Source organism: Musca autumnalis, unplaced genomic scaffold (genome assembly GCF_047663935.1).
Source record: "Musca autumnalis isolate F117 unplaced genomic scaffold, ASM4766393v1 scaffold_2, whole genome shotgun sequence".
Classification (NCBI taxonomy): Eukaryota; Metazoa; Arthropoda; class Insecta; order Diptera; family Muscidae; genus Musca; species Musca autumnalis.
The window spans coordinates 241,405,708-241,424,415 of NW_027411755.1; positions in this window are offsets into that span (position 1 = coordinate 241,405,708).

Sequence of the window (18,708 nt, forward strand, 5' to 3'; positions counted from 1 at the left end):
TGGATTTTTCAAATTTATTTTTTTCAAGGACCATCTGACCACTAGACGTGGATTTTTAAATTTATCTTTTTCAAGGATCACCTGACCAATAAGAGAATACAGTGGTCAGGGGCCCAAAGACGCAACTATAAGAAGAACCAGGCCAGACTAAAAAGAGAGCAACAGAGGGATGCTTCACAGGGTGCCACAGACACTCCCTCCACTTCTTCGGAAGCGGCGAAGAGGATAAGGTCTCCTGAGGAGCAGAACACAGTTAAATCCAGTAAGAAGAAAAAGGGCTTCCCACCTTCAAATGCCCAGGACAAACCCCATCAGGACCCAGGCAGAGGAGACTGCCAAAAGAATCCTTCAACGGAGACTGGTGAGGTGAGTTCGGACACGAAGAGGGTGAGCGCGACGTCAGAACCTTCTGGAATGGCCGGGGACTCAACAAGGAAGTCTAAAGCCATTCAGAAGAGGAAGATGGACGCGGAAACAGGAACAGAGCCGCCATAAAATTACGCCAATGTAGCAAAGAGATACTACAGATATCGAGAAGTTGATCAACGACGAGCTACTGGAACAAATCCTGAAAGTGCGAGTTTCAATAAAAATCGGATGCTATGAGCCCAGGAGGACAGCAGCATAGCAACTCCATGGAAAGGTGGCAGACTAAAGCTGGTGAGGAAAGACGAAATTCCTCACTTGACCAAAGCGTCGGTGTACGTCAAGGGGTACGGCTGCAAGCTCGAGACGGATCGCATTCTCGAAGTCCTTGGTGTCCAAAATGAGACCTTGGAAGTGGAGAGGTGGGAGGTCTTCCACAGGGAGGAGAAAGAAGGCGGCACTCTCCTTGTGGTGGGGATCGACGACCTCTCACTTGCCGGGCTCGCCAAGAGTAAGGGAAAGGCGTATTTCGTCTCGAACTCAGTGTACTTCAAGATGGGAAAGACAATAGTGGGCGACGAAGAGAATGCCAAGACTATCACCCAGGAGATCAAACCTACCAAAGATACCCAGGAGGGAGGAGCAGAAGAGCAAATCAGCGCCTCACAGGAAGCCAACCTACTGGGGGGACCAATGATTGAGGGAGGAAGTATTAGACATAACGATATGTTCAGAAAATCTAGTAAACGAGGTACATGAGTGGAGGGTTTTGGAGGAATACTCCTTCTCAGACCATAGGTATATTAGATTTAAAATAGCGAGGCCACCGCCAAACCCGATAACCTTTCGAAACAAATCCAAAACAAATTGGACTAAGTTCGCAAAACGAGTAAAAGAAAGACTAGGGCAAGCAGATGAGGAATGCCTGAGGAACTGAGGCACTAGTAAAGTCTTTCGAGGAAAGTTGTCCCCTTCGAGAGAGGAAATCCGCCTACGAAAAACCCTGGATGACAGGGGATATTCGGAATAAAGGCAAGGACCTCCTTTACTTTAAAATAGAGCAAAACGTAAAAAAGTAACTGTATTCTGGGACAACTACCAGGCATAATTGAAGAAATACAACAAAATTACAAGGAACGCCAAACGTAACTAGTGGAAGCTATTCTGCGAACCGGTGGATAGCGTTCACGAAGTTTCGAAAATTAAGAAGTTTATGTCCAAAACCCATGCACAGACCGAGCAAATGGTCGATGGAAATGGGAAAAGGACGGAAACAACAGAAGAAACTCTAGGCCTTCTGATGAAAACGCACTTTCCGTCGAATACCACGGCCAAACCGAGGCATCGATTGAGTCGGGTTACTCATCAGGAGATGCACCAAAAATTGACAGCTCGATGGTCAAACAAGCCATCATGAGCTTTTCACCATACAAAGCAGTGGGACCAGACCAGATCTTCCCGGCCCTATTACAGCGGGAAGTGGACCTTATTGCGTCCAAACTGGTCGGCAAGAGGCAAGGATAGTTTTTATCCCTTAACCTGGCAAGGCAATACCAAATCTTATCTCCCGATAAGTTTAACTTCATTCTTACTCAAGACAATGGAACGGACGGTCGACACCATAATAAAGAGTAGAATCCCTTAAAGAGTAGGACCTTAAAGAACTGAATCAACCATATGCTAAGCAACAGATGTATAAGCTGCGGGCTATATGACGTCAGAATAAGAGACAAAGTCGGACAAGAAACGCCACAGGGAGGGATACTACCACCTCTTTTGTGGGTTACTACCATAAACAGTCTCTTAAGGACCTTAACCGAAAAAGGATTTGACCCAGTCTGCTACGCAGACGACGGAAAGGGGAAAGAATCCGAATATATTTTGCAGAAGAGGGGAAACGGCTCTCAAAATTGAATAAAACTGTTCCAGACTGAGAGGTCTGAACGTCAACCCGGAAAAAACGGAAATATGTCTATTTACGAGGAAAACGAAAGTGGGTAACTTCGAGGAACCAGTTTTCCTAAATAGGACAATAAATATTTCCCGCACTGTTAAATACCTAGGAGTAATTCTGGATAGGAAACTAAATTGGAAAGACCATATTCAAGAAAGGGCCGACAAGGCACAATTTTGTTGGTCAGCATGTAGAAGGGCAATAGGCTCAAAATGGGGTTTCAATCCTAGGATGACACACTGGCTATACAGAGGCGTAATTAGACCAATCTTAACATACGCGTCTATTGTATGGTGGACAGCTATGGACAAAAAATGCAATGTGAACTTGTTGCCTAAGCATTAGCGGGGCAATGAGGACTATACCGACTAGGGCTCTAGAAACAATTTTGTTTATACACCCAATAGAAATTCAGGTAAGGTATGAGCTACAAGGCTAAAGTCGATGAGCGAGTGGATCAGTAGAGACCACCAAACATACCACCAAAACATACTAAAAGTCACAACGGGTGAATCTATAAACCAAATAGTATCAGACCGCATACATGAAACTAGTGAAGTAGCTTTGTGTGAAGTTTCACAGATTCCCGCTGGAAGCTGCGGGTTTACGGATGGGGCTGTGCTAGAGGGGAGAACCGGACTGGGTCTATATATAATGGAACCGGAAACGAAAATCTCCCTCCGACTGCCGGATCATAATACGATTCTTCAGGCGGAAGTCCGAGTGATAACAGAGTGTCTGAACTGGTTTGACACTCACACAAAGCCTACCACTGCGAACATCCTTACGGACAGCAAAGCAGCCATCACGGCTAAAATGGCCAAGACAGTGAAATCTAGAACTGTCTTTGAATGCATATAGTCTATTAACAACTACTCCCAACATGGTACGGTAAACATTATATAGGTACCAGGGCACATTGGGATTAGGGATAATGAAATAGCAAACTCCTTACCAAAACTGGCAAGGGAGCAACCTACAGTCAGCCTAGATAACGCCAAGCCCTTAAAGACGATGCGCATAGAGTTAAAGGCATGGGCAAAATATGCACATATATCCCTCTGGAATAGAGAAGATAAGGGAAAAAACACAAAAATCCTATGGGGGAACCCAGACGAGGACAAAACAAAGGGACTACTTTTACTAAGTAAAAAAGACATTAGTAAACTGACGGGTATCCTTACTGGACACCTGGGTCTACAAGTGCACCTACACAAAATAGGTTGTGCAGGAATCAGTGAATGCAGAGCATGCGGAGAGGACGACGAAACGTTGGAACACTACATCTGTCATTGCCAGGCCTTCACAAACCCGAGAAATCAGCTACTAGGGAGCGACATAATACAAGGACTCGACCACATCAGGCAATCGAGTTCAACACATAAAGAGACAATGTCAATATGACAGAAATCTTAGACTAACGTCAATAGAATAATCAGGAATTTTAACTAATTCATACACAAAATGTACAACCTCATTTTGACCGCAAATTAGGGCGCACAACGCAAGCGTGCAAGGCGGGTGTGCATACCATTGCAACACGGTGGCACCCACCGGAACGTGGATATTTAAATTATGTTTTTTTTTTCAAGGAACGTGGTTTTTTAAATGAATTTTTCAAGGAAATAAACGTGTAATTTTTTTCAAGGATCAACTGACCAATAAACCTATATTGTTAAATTAATTTTTTCAAGGATCTACTGATCAATAAACTTGGATTTTTAAATTATTTTTAAGGACCATTTTACCAATTAAAGTGGATTTTTAAATTAATGTTTTTCAAGGACCATCTGACCAATAAACCTGGATTTTAAATTAATTTTTTCAAGGACCAACTGACCAATAAACCTGGATTTTAAATTAATTTTTTCAAGGACCTTCTGACCAATAATCCTGGATTGTTAAATTAATTTTTTCAAGGATCATCTGATCAATAAACGTGGATTTTTAGATAGATGCTATTTAGAACAAATCGAATGTATTTCCATTCCCCACTGTGTGCCTTAGCAAATACCTTCAACCAAAAAAAAAGCAAAAGAGTCCCTTCTCCAATGGCATTTTTGTTTTCTTATTTAGTTTACCATACAATTACTTTACTATAGTGTTGTGAATGTTACTGAATGTTACTGTAGCTGTTACTGAGCCATGTTGCAGTTGTTGTGTTGTTTTACCTTATTATTGTTGCTCTTTTTGTTGCAGTTTTCTTTCTACTCTTGTGTACTTGTGGCAACAATAATAATAACCAGGCGTTTAATATTATGGCTTTGAGTTATGTTAATACACGATCACAAATTAATCATGTTTTTAACCAAAGGAATAAAGAGATTCCTGGCTCTGTGACTGCAACATCAGCAATAACAACAACAACAACAATGGCAATATCAAAATTTTCAGCTGTGGCCAAAGTACCATGCCAATGATTAAATGTTTGTTGCAAAATGTTTAAGAAAATTTTTCATTTTTTGGATTGATGTTGCATCCATCTACAAACAGCAACAAGAACAACAACAACAGCAGCAACAATTACAATAACAACTAGCAAAACGCAGCTTAACATGGTTAAGAAAAAATATGTGTAATCTGAAGAAGAATCATCTTAAAATGAGAGGGAGAAAGAAAAAAAACTAAACTAGGGTTTCTATGGATAGTCCGTCGATTGTGCTCATTGCAACCCGAACTATGTTCTGCTTCTGCCTGTTGAAGGAAACTACGAAATTTCATCCATCCGGCGCGTACACTTAGAGAAAAATGATCTGGCTGTAATTTGCCTAAATTACATGCTTCAATGTTGTTAAAATTCTTTGTTTCGTAGATAATTGTTCATTGGATATCCGTACGTACCTTCAAGAATGTTAATATTTTCTCTCAAAACAGAAAAAAAAACCAAAACATGTCTTTCGTTTAATGAAGATGAAGATTTTTCGTTTAATTTTAATGGAACTGAATACCGAGAATATTTAATTTTAACAACAATTTCAAATTTAAATTAAACTTAGCAAAGGATGTGATATGCCATATTGTGAGCACTACTTCTCAGCGATACAGATAACAAAAATATTAAAACAAACCAAATGTTTATCGAAGGGGATGAAAGATGTCAATGTATAGCCGCGATCGGTCACCTAGGTAATTGACATTACATAATCAGCGCGTTATCTGCTCATATGCCCTAATCGAAGACAAGGACGAGCAGACTTATGATATATATCCACACATGATATTAAACACATTCTAGGCGATTTTAATGTCTAACTTTGAAAGGAGAATATCTTTGGCCTAACTTTATGCACACTCAGCTTCCTTAACCCACTTAGCACCGAGAATTTTTTGTGAGAAAACTTATAATTTTATATGAAAATCATATTTTTGAGAATGTTTAAGCATTTTTTGAGAACTATCTATTTTGGGTGACTTAGGTGATGGAAGATACCAAGGAACGGTACTGACCGGCTTTAACATGGCAAAGCCCAGCATTTATCTTGATCCCTCTTTCATCTCTAAAGGACACTTACCTCCCCGTGGTGTCACCTGGGGAGCTGCCTTTAACACCCGTTAAAGGTAGTGAGCTAACATGTGCCGCGCGTTCACCCATAAGGACGTTAAAAACTTGGGTTTGGGCGTCGGGTTAGTAACCCTCCCCTAGAAAAAGCAGCCTACTATAAAAAAACAAAAGAAAAGAAAAAACCCTCTATACTGGACGACCCCCGCAAACAAAGCGCCACAACAGCATCCAAAGGTGACGCACTGTATTATAGCTGACATGACACAAAGCATGAGTATGGCTGCAGATTTGTAGTTCGCGGAAGTTAAAATATCTGGTCTCTAGCTTCACTCCATTGAATGAAAGACTTTCTACAATACATATAAAAGCAAAATTCTTCAACATTAGCTTTATCTGCGCTCATGCTCCAACCGATAACAAAGACGAACAGACCAAAGATATACTCTATGAGCACTTTGAAAAAACATACTACCGTTGTCCTGCCCATGACATTAAAATTATTCTAGCGATTTTGATGACAATATTGGAAAGGAGAATATCTTTGGCCCAACAGTCGGGAAATTCAATCTCCACAGTGAAACGCCTGACAATGGTATGAGGCTGATAGACTTTGCAGCTGCAAGAAACATGTTAGTCAGCAGTACTGGATTTAAGCATCTCGATATTCATAAGGGCACCTGGCTGTCGCCAGATCAAAGAACAACTCTATAAGCATTTTAATGGTATACATATAAGTTTAATCGGTTACTTAAAACCGGTTCAAAATCGGGTTTAATGTCGGAATATCCGGTTCAAAAACTGAGATAACCGGATCTATCCTCCAAGAAAATTTGTTATTAACGTGTTCATCATTACAAGAGCTATTTGTGGTAAATATTTCAGAAGCACCCCAGATGTCTACATAAGCAATAACCAATTGTTATGTCTACATACCTATGCATAACCAATAACGAATATACAGAAAAACAAAACATAGTTTAATTCTGAACCAAGTCCGAATAAATATCAAAAATGACGATGAAAACGGGACAAAATCGATTAGTTGTCAATGAGAACCGTACCTAAAATCCTCTGAGCAACATTTTTGTAGTATATTTGGATGCTGAAAAATCTCATCTTGTGGTACTTTCACTACGGTTCAAGAAATAAAGGACGAAAAGGACATGAAAGGCATTGAGTTAGAAGAATTAAATGTTCTACAAAAAGATTCGCCAATCGATTTGACTGAAGACATGTCATCTCAAAATGAAGCTACAACAACGCTAAACAGAGATATGGAGCTATTTTCCCAAGTATTATAGGGAAAAAATCAAAAACTTCATCGCGCGATATCTCAGAAACTTGACCTATGGCGAAAATTTCCTTTTGGGTTCTTAGTATACTCATCAAGGGCTTTCATATTCAAAAGAAATTTTCCACCCCCCAGACTTTGAGTTCCATTTTGCGTCACAGTGTTATGAGACAGGATTCGACAGCTCCCTACGCCCAAAGGTATTCCAAGCCATGTCTGAATTTGGTATCCCCGCAAAGCTCATTCGGCTTTGTAAGATGACTTTAACAGATACTAGGTCCTCAGTTAAAATAGGAAAGAACCTATCCGAACAATTCAGTACCAAAAAGGGGTTTCAGACAGCCCTTTGTGTGACCTGTTCCTGCTGGAAAAGGTAATACGAGAGGCAAATGTCAAAAGAAATGCACAATATACAGCAACAGCCACAACATCAGTTGTGAAATGAAGAGAACAATTGTATTGGCCAACAGATGTTACTTTGGCTTAACAGAAAAAAAAATCGCTTTGAAAAACACTGATACTACCTGTGCTAATGTATGGTTCCGAAGCCTGGGTACTTGCGCAAGCATACAAGGCAGTGCTTGGTGTGTTTGAGAGAAAATTTCTTCGAAAGATATACGGGCCAACCTACGGTGACGGTGAATATCGACGTCGTATGAACCACGAGCTGTATCTGCTATGCAACGACATCAGTATAGATAAACGTATCGAGATGCAACGATTGCGTTGGCTAGGCCATATCATAAGAATGAGCGATAATGAACCCGCTAAAAAGGCGTTTAAATACGGGCCACATGGCTGTACACGCAGAACTGGCAGGCCAAGGCTTCGATGGAACGAACAAGGGAATAAAATATGGAAAGACGCGTTATTTCAAAAAGCGAAGCAACAAACAGAGAGAATTAAAGATATTTTCTTAGTTCGGCTTATGGAACAAATGTTCTGTAATGGGCCAGCTAAATATGTAAGTACTTACACAGCTGCCCCATTACAGAACATTTGTTCCATAGACCGAACTAAGAAAAGATCTCCATTTCTCTCTGTCTATTGCTTCTCTTTCTGGAATACCGCGTCTTGTCATCTCTTCATCCACTGGTTTGCGCCATCTATTCTTTGGCCTACCAATTCTGCGTGCACCGCCAAGCGGCTCATATTTATACGCCTTTTTAGCGGGTTTATCATCGCTCATTCTTATGATATAGCCTAGCCAACGCAATCGTTGCATCTCAATACGTTTGACTATATTGATGTCGTTGTATAGCAGATACAGCTGGTCCGTAGATCTTTCGAAGAATTTTTCTCCCAAACACACCAAGCACTGCCTTATCTGCTTGCGCAAGTACCCAGGCTTCGGAACCATACATCAGCACGGGTAGTATCAGTGTTTTGTAAAGCGTTATTTTTGTTTGACGAGATGTGGCTTTGTTTTTAAACTGCTTACTTAAGCCAAAATAGCATCTGTTAGCCAATGCAATTCTTCTTTTTATTTTACAACTGATGTCGTTAGTTGTATTTACGGCGGTGCCGAGGTAGACGAAGTATTTAACTACCTTTTTTTTGTATAATTATTGTTGACCTTTGATCACTATCTTCTTCTGTTCATTTGGCTTTAGGTCACTAGAAATAAAAAAACATAAAGTTTGTTTTTTAATGTTGATTTATTTTTCCGATATTTCGACTATCATCGATAGTCATCATCAGGGAGTAGTTGGATGGTTTAGTTATTCTCTGAACTTAACACATCTTCTTTTATTGACAAAAACTCAGTTGGAAAACTCTTGTCAATAAAAGAAGATGTGTTAAGTTCAGAGAATAACTAAACCATCCAACAACTCCCTGACGATGACTATCGATGATAGTCGAAATATCGGAAAAATAAATCAACATTAAAAAACAAACTTTATGTTTTGTTATTTCTACTGACCTAAAGCCAAATAAACAGAAGAAGATGTATTTAACTACCTCAAAATTATAGGAAGCAACGTCAACAGTTGGCCCGATCTCTGTGTACGAATTGCGCGTCGACACCGTCAACTTAGTCTTCCCGCCGTTTACCGCCAGACCCACTTTAGCAGATTCTCCTTCGACCTTCATAAAGGTATCTGTTACTTATTTTACTGATCGTCCCATGATGTCTATATCATCAGCATAAGCAGTTAACATGTGGCTATTGGTGTAGATTGTGCCACTTCTTTTGACGTTTACCGCTCGTATAATCTTTTCCAGCAGGATGTTGAAGAGATCACACGAAAGGCTGTCTCCTTGTCTGAAGCCTCTTTTGGTACCAAACTCTTCGGAGAGGTTCTTTCCTATTTTAACTGAGGACCTCGTGTCAGTTAAAGTCATTTTACAAAGCCGGATGAGCTTCGCGGGGATACCAAATTTAGACAATTCATGAAATACCTTTGATCGGAGGGAACTGTCGAATGCTGCATTATAATCGACAAAAAGGTGATATATGTCGATCTGCATCTCTTGGGTCTTCTCCAGTATTTGCCGCAGGGTAAATATGTGTTCAATGGTGGACTTGCCAGGTCTAAAGCCACATTGGTATGGTCCAATTATTTCTTTGACTTTGGCTTTAGTCGTTCGCACAATATCCCTGACACTATCTTGTATGCGATAGGGAGAAGACTTATGCCCCTATAGTTAGAGCATACAGTCTTATCTCCCTTCTTGTGGACGGGGTACACGATACTCAGGTTCCAATCGTCGGGTACTCGTTCTTCCTGCCAGATGGTGCTAACTAGCTGATGAATACACCTTTTCAGCGTGTCGCCTCCGGTTTTGAACAGCTCGGCTGGTAAGCCATCGGCCCCTGCTGCCCTATTATTCTTCAGCCGATTTATTGCTGTTCTTACCTCATCTTGGCTGGGCGGTATACATTCAATACCATCTTCTGGGATTGACTCTGTGGTATCTTCGTCGTCTTCGCTGCAATTGGATACCAACAGATTTGAAAAATGTTCTTTCGATATCCTGAGTACACTATCTGTATCAGTTACCAAATTACTTTGCTGGTCTCTACAGGAGGATGTACCTGTACCAAAGCCATCAGTTTGATGCTGGTAGAATTTTCGGACTTCATTCTGGCTCCTGTACATCTCGATTTTTTCACACTCCCGCTTTTCCGTCTTTCTCTTTTTCCTGCGTAAAAGACGTTTCTCCTCTCTCTCCTTTTCTCCCGATATCTCTCTCATGCGCTACGCGTTGTTACGGATTGTAATGTAGCCCTATATGCGGCATTTTTCCCTTCGGTAGCAGCACGACACTCCTGATCATACCATGGATTCCTTTGTGGAGGTCTCTGGTATCCAAGTATGGATATTGCATGGACTGTGCAATACTTTGCCATTGCGCTGATATGTTATCGAGACGAGGAGTGCTTTGATTAAGCAATTGAGCTAGTTGAGTGGAATATGCTGTGGCTATCTGTTGTGATTGCAGCTTACCGATGTCTAACTTTCGTGTTGTGTCTGTTCGTACTTTGTTTGCTACGTTTAACCGGGTGCGTACCTTTGCTGCAACAAGGTAGTGGTCCGAGTCTATGTTTGCTCCTCGGAACGAGCGCACATCCAACACGCTCGATGAATGTCTTCCATCTATCACAACGTGATCAATTTGATTGCTTGTTTTCTGATCTGGAGACAGCCAGGTGCCCTTATGGATGTCGAGGTGTTTAAATCTGGTGCTGCTAACTATCATGTTTTTTGCCGCAGCGAAGTTTATCAGCCTCATGCCATTGTCAGATGTTTCATTGTGGAGACAGAATTTTCCGACTGTTGGGCCAAAGATATTTTCCTTTCCAATTTTGGCATTAAAATCGCCTAGAATAATTTAATGTCATGGGCAGGACAACGGTCATATGTTTCTTCTAAGCGCTCATAAAATATATCTTTGGTCTGTTCGTCCTTGTCTTTAGTGGGAGCATGAGCGCAAATAAAGCTGATGTTGAAGAATTTTGCTTTTATTTGAATTGTAGCAAGTCTTTCATTTACGGGTGTGAAGCTGGAGACCAGATGTTGGAACCTCCGACCAACTACAAATCCAAAACCAAAGTCATGCTTTATGTCATGGCAGCTATAATACAGTGCGTCACTTTAGGTGTTGTTGTGACGCCTTTCCTATTCCATCTTATTTCCTGTATGGTACTATTTTCGGCCTTGTAATTTTCAAGTAGATCCGCCAATGCGTAAACTGCATCTTCTCTATCTTCCTGTATGGCAGCAATGTCGGTATGTACATTAATATCTACTCAACAGTTATTGCGGTCGTTCTCCACTCGTTTGCTCTCTCTAGTTTAGCTTAGGATATTGTATTTTTATACCCTCCACCATAGGATGGGGGTATATTAAGTTTGTCACTACGTTTGTAACTACTCGAAATAATCATTGTAGACCCCACAAAGTATATATATTCTTGATCAGCGTGCAATTCTATATCGAAATAGCCATGTCCGTCTGTGGAAATCACTCTAGCGTCCGAACGGATTGACGTAGGTTGATGAAATTTTGGGAAAATATGTTATATTTACGTAGGACTTTTGGTATTGAAAGCGGGCTATGTAGGTCCACGCTTTCGTATAGCCCCCATACAAAATGACGCGTGACGCGTCGTCGTTTTAAGGAATTTTTAAGATATTTGGCCCATTTTACGACCGAATTGGTTGTAATTTGGTACTTTGTGTACACAGAGGCCAAAAAATATTCCTACCAAAGTTGGGTTATATAGGTCCACGTTTTGGTATAGCCCCCATATAAGGCCCCATATATAGTACGCGTCATTTTAATATATTTTGAATGTATTAGACCGATTTGACAACAGAATTGGTTGTAATTTGGTATTTTGTGTCTTCAAGGCCGGAAAACATTCCTACCAAAGTTAGGTTATATAGGTCCACGTTTTGGTATAGCGCCCACATAAGGCCCCTTATAAAGTACGCGTCATATTAATATATTTTGAATGTATTAGACCCATTTGACAATTGAATCGGTTGTAACTTTGTATTTTGTGTTTCCAGAGGCTAAGAAACATTTCTACCATAAAATGTTTATATAGGTCCACGTGTTGATATAGCCCCCATAATACAATATCTCCCGATTTTCGATATTTTGAACGTTTTAGCCTCATTATCACACTGAGATAGCTGAAATTTGTTATTTACTCTTCTTTAGGCGTATAAAACTTTCCCCCAGAAATTTGTAGGTATAGGTCCACGCCATCATATAGCCCCCATAGAACGGTACCTTCCGAATTTCGGTATTTTGAAGGTTGTGGCCACATTAATCCACCGAAATGGCTGAAATTTGTGGTGGAGGGTATAAAAAGTTCGGCCCGACCGAACTTAACGCTTTTTTTTGAATGCTTAGGCTACCCTTAAGGAAGTAAGTAGGTATATCTCCTCCGATGCTAACAGTATTATTGAATTTAACTTTTAAGACAAGTATATTTTTTTTTTTCATTTATATCCTAAACGAATAATGTTTCCACATGCTTACATCAACCTATTGTTGTACCTATCAATAATGTTTTCGATATGTCATGTGTAAATATGGCGCTAGAGAACAACTCTTGTTCAATGTTCAAATCTGACGCAAGTAGAGAGTCTGCTGTTAAAGCATGCGCTATTATTTGTCTTAAAACTATAATTTTCTTCATTACCCAATACTTACCTTTTTTGGTACTTCAAATATTAAAAAGACAGTATTTTTTATATTTTCAATGTTTCATTTAAAAATAAAAACAATTTATTAATTCGTTTTTAATTCATCGTTTGCATTTACTTTCAGTTATTTAAGACTTATAAACAGAGTTTTTTTACAAGAATATTATAATTACATACTTATTCTTATTCATACAAAAAAAAAAATACATATAAAAAACTAAAAATAACTAATTGTGAAACTAACACAAAATACATGAATTAATTTACAACAATACTAAACACTTTTACAAAAAGTGCAACACCTTTCGAATGTTAATGTAAAATAAAGTAAAAATAAAAACTATAAAACTATATAAAATAAAGGCTAAATTATACAAAAAATAGTAATAAAATATCAATGGAAAACATGTAATTTTTTGACAAAATTATACAAGTAGTTAAAATAAAATAAAAAAACTTAAAAAATTAAATATACACAGTTAAAAGTTTGTATAAAAAATAAAATATTAGACAAATTAAACCTAAAGCTTAACAAAAAAATTTTAATAAATTTTCTAATAACAATTCATATAATACACGTACATATATAAAATGGTTTAAAACTCTTAACAAGTTAACTATTGCTAGCTGATGATAGGTGTGGTGGTAATGCATTGTAGGGGGGCAAGAAAGCGATGGAAGATAAATAGCATTTATTTGTTTTATATTTGTACACTTAACAATTATATATTTTTTATAAATATTATTATTATTATTTTAATATGAGGTGATGATTTTAAAATTATGGAAGAGTTTGTTTATATTTGTATGTGTGGCAATAATGTTCTATAAAGCTAACTTAAGACTTATTGGCAAAATAAATATTTTTTTAATTGTAATTTGTCACAAAAATAATTATTCGTTTTTTGTTTTATTTTTAAATGCTTAAATGGTATGGCTATAATTTCAGTTTACATGATTTTGTTTTTAATTAATATTTAATAATTTGTGTTCAATATTTTTCCGCTTTATATTTAAATTAAATATGTAAATATTTTTTGTTTTCATTTTTTATTTTTCTGCTAAGAGTCTTTATTGGCTTTTTAGTCTTCTTGTGTATATTTAAAAATCTACAAACAGAGGTTTACAAAATTTTTAGATAAACTACTGTACAAGGAACGGTTTCCTACGAATAGAATAACGAATCCCAACATGCAAGTATTTGATATATCTTTAAACAAATGATTTTAAAATGAGATAAATACTCAATTAAACACTGAAATTTATATAAATAAAATTGATCAAAGTACCCAAGTGGAAAAAATAAATAAATGAAAACATTTTATTGCTAATAGTTAAGTGTAATAACTGATTAATGACCTGCTAAGCCAATTTGAAACCGAATTTGTTGCAATTACTACAAAAAAATTTTTTTATTGAAACATATTTTCACTGACAGAACAGAAATTAGAACGAATTTTGTTTTGAGTCGTCTTAGAGAATAAGGTCATAATATATTAGAAAAGTTCATATATTATCAGTTTCCAATTTGAAAATATCAGATATTAACTATTATTCCAAACTTTGTAAACCTCTGTTGTTGTTTATTATTGTTATAAAATTATTTACAATATTCATATCTAATATCTAAATTGGCAAGTAATGGTAATAGAGTTTTTTTGTTTCATGAGTGTATAAATATGACAATAATCTGGGGATGTGTATGTGTGAGTCATGTGTGTTATGAATGTTGAGTATTTGTATTGTGATTTTTGTAACATTTACACTAGGCAGCAAAAAAAGAAGGGAAAAGGAAAAATAATGAAATGGCGTTCTTATCTGCATAAATTGTGGCCGAACTCTGTATAAAAGAAGTTTCTGATTTCACACATATTTCTTAAATAAAATATGAATGAGAAATTACATGTTATTGTTCGAATAAATTAATATATGCATGAGAAATATGTACATCTCACCACACTTCAGATTTTGGTTCATTTTCTCAAGGAGTATGGACTTGCCACAGAAAAACTTGTACCATCGTAATAGAGACTTTGAGTGCAACTTGTTGCAAGAAAAATCACAGCGATTCGAGAGGAGGTCCTAAGCTTCACTTTTCCGAAATTTTGTGTGAGAGGTACTAAAAATAGTTGACATACATATATAGTTCATAGTATAACCTGATCTATGTCTAGTAGAAATATTATGAGTGGTATGGACCAAATCGGTTACTGCCTTCGAGAGTTATCGCTCACACTAATTTACAGAAAAATTTTGAACTCTTGTGGGGAAACTGCCTGAAGGTGTGGACCGATATGGCCATCTTAGAACTTGATTTAAGTTTGAGTAAAATATTACGATCGCCAATTTTTGGACCGAATCGGTTTATCCGTTCGAATGTTATCATGAAAAAAAACTTGTACCGTCTTATTGCGGGGGAGAAATAAAATTTGCAAAAATTATTAAATCGATTCGAGAGCAGGTCTTAAACTACACTTTTCAGAAATTTTGGGTGGGATGCAGCCGAAGAAGTGGACCGATATAGTTTATATTCGAACATGATCTATGTCTGCACAGAAAAAATGTTAGCCATTTGATAAAAAAATTCAAAGAGTCAATCAAAAATTTATCGATTTTCCGGCGATAAAAATTGTCATATTGACAAAATTCGATAAAATTATTTGATCACAAAGTGAAAACACAACTGATAAAGTATTTCACATATTAACAAAAATATTTATTAAAATATTCCACATTGTAATTGAAAAAAATATTTACTTGATTAAAAACATTGTATAAAAAATCGATAAATATCACTGTGACACAAAATGGAACTCAAAGTCTGGGGGGTGGAAAATTTCTTTTGAATATGAAAGCCCTTGATGAGTATACTAGGAAGCCAAAAGGAAATTTTCGCCATAGGTCAAGTTTCTGAGATATCGCGCGATGAAGTTTTTGATTTTTTCCCTATAATACTTGGGAAAATAGCTCCATATCTCTGTTTGGCGTTGTTGTAGCTTCGTTTTGTGGTGACATGTCTTCAGTGAAATCGATTGGCGAATCTTTTTGTAGAACATTACATTCTTCTAACTCAATGCCTTTCATGTCCTTTTCGTCCTTTATTTCTTGAACCGTAGTGAAAGTACCACAAGATGAGATTTTTCAGCATCCAAATATTCTACAAAAATGTTGCTCAGAAAATTTTAGGTACGGTTCCCTTTGACAACTAATCGATTTTGTCCCGTTTTCATTGTCCTTTTTGACATTTAATCGGTTTTGGTTCAGAAATAAACTATGTTTTGTTTTTCTGTATATTCGTCATTGCTTATGTAGTTTGTCAAGAAAGAATTAATTTCGCTATAACTCAGAAGTTTGACCTACGGCATAACTGCCCTTCCGGGTTCGAAATATTACCTTCATCGACTTTCATCGCCAAAAAGAATTGTTCGCCCCCCAGCCTTTGATCTCCATATTTGCGCGTATTGATATTTTTCCTTAAAAACGGTTTAAGAAAACGGTTTTTTTGTTCTAGAATTGCAACTAACAAAGTTTTCAGAAGCGAATTAATTTAATTTGATTGATAACTCTATAAGCTTTTTAACGGTATACATATAACTTTAATCGGTTACTTAAAACCGGTTGAAAATCGGTTGTAATGTCGGAATATCCGGTTCCAAAATTGAGATAACCGGATCTATCCTCCAAGAAAATTTGTTATTAACGTGTTCATCATTACAATAGCTATTTGTGGTAAATATTTCAAAAGCACCCAAATGTCTACATAAGCAATAACCAATAGTTATGTGTACATACCAATAAATACCCAATGACGAATATATAGAAAAACAAAACATAGTTTATTTCTGAACCAAAACCGATTAAATGTCAAAAAGGACAATGAAAACGGGACAAAATCGATTAGTTGTCAAAGGGAACCGTACCTAAAATTTTCTGAGCAACATTTTTGTAGAATATTTGGATGCTGAAAAATCTCATCTTGTGGTACTTTCACTACGGTTCAAGAAATAAAGGACGAAAAGGACATGAAAGGCATTGAGTTAGAAGAATGTAATGTTCTACAAAAAGATTCGCCAATCGATTTCACTGAAGACATGTCACCTCAAAACGAAGCTACAACAACGCCAAACATAGATATGGAGCTATTTTCCCAAGTATTATAGGGAAAAAATCAAAAATTTCATCGCGCGATATCTCAGAAACTTGACCTATGGCGAAAATTTCCTTTTGGGTTCTTAGTATACTCATCAAGGGCTTTCATCTCCAAAAGAAATTTTCCACCCCCCAAAAATGCTGCTGCACAGTGTATTTTAGTCAATATGTGAAATATTTTATCAGTTGTATTTTTACTTTATGATCAAATAATTTTATCGAATTTCGTCAATGTGACAGTTTTTTATCGCCGAATTTTTTTCTGTGTGGTAGAAACTTTACGATGTCCAAATCCATTAGTCCCTTCGTGCTCATGATTTTTGCGAAAAAAGTTGAATTTTTGTGGGGGAGGTAGCCGAGGTAGTGGACCGATAGCTCCCATCATTGAACTTAGACTATGTTGGGGCAAAGTATTACGAAAGCCAAATTTTGTCCCGAATCATGTCATCCCTTTGAGAGTTATCGTGCGCTCATGGACTCCAAATTATCTGAAACCAATTTCGTGCAAACATCCTTGGGATCTAAAACCATTATTTCGATGAGGCACATTTTTGGTCGTATTAAAGTGTATATACTCTTCCTAGCCTAAAGGCTGAGGGTATAAAGACGAAAATGTAGAGACTACCTGCAGGAAATGTGCAAATTACACATTGTCGGTTCGGATAAAATCTGAATTCTTCAACAACAGTCTTTCCTGAGCCAACATTATCGATTAAGACCTTCGTTTTGAAAATTTTACAGAAGATAATTAAAGTGGTAGCGATTACAACCATATATACTTCCTGAAATAATAGCCGGATAGGTGTAAAAAAACACCTGAAGCCACCAAATAAAATCGAGTTCTAAAATGATCTCCTTTCGCTACGTCTTCACAAAAAAATATTTGTATACCCTCAGAATAAATGCTAGCGAGGGTATATACACTTTCATACAGGCAAAATGTGCCTAATCGAAATAATGGTTTAGACCCCAAGTATGTTTGGACGAAATCCGTTTCAGACAATTTGGAGTTGATTTAGCCATGTCCGTCCGTCTGTCTGGCTAGCTGGAGTGCACGATAACTCTCGAACGGATCAACCGATTCGGTCCAAAATATGGCTTTCGTAATATTTTCTCCATGCTTAGTTTGAGTTCGAAGATGGGTTATATCGGTCCACTCCCATCGGTACCTCCCCCACAAAAGTTCGAAAATGTTCAGAAAATGTGTGCGCACGATAACTCTTGAAGGGAGTAACAGATTTGGTCCATACTTTGCATATCGTGAAATTCCTACCAGACTTAGATGAGGTTCTAATATGAGCTCAATCGGTCCACACAAAATGTCGGAAAAGTTCAGTTTAGGACCTGCTCTTGAATCGCTTTGATTTTTGTTGCAGCAACTTGTATTCACTGCCCCCCCCCCCCCCCCCATACGACGGTACAAGTTTCATCGGGGGCAAGTCCATATTTCCTGAGAAAATAGACTTAAAGGTGCAAAAAACCCCTATGACACCGTGTGTAGTGGTTGGAGCACAAGATAACTCTCGAACGGATCTACCGATTCGGTCCAAAATGTGGCCTTCGTAATATTTTGTGCAAACTTAGTTTAAGTTCGAAGATAAGCCATATCGGTCCACTACTTCAGGTACCTCCCCCAAAAAAGTTCAAAAATGTTCTGAAAAATTGTGCGCACGATAACTCTGGATGGGAGTGACCGATTGGGTCCATACTTTACACATGCTAATACATTTACCAGATATAGCTCAGGCTCGAATATGGACTGTATTTGTTTTGTTCACTCC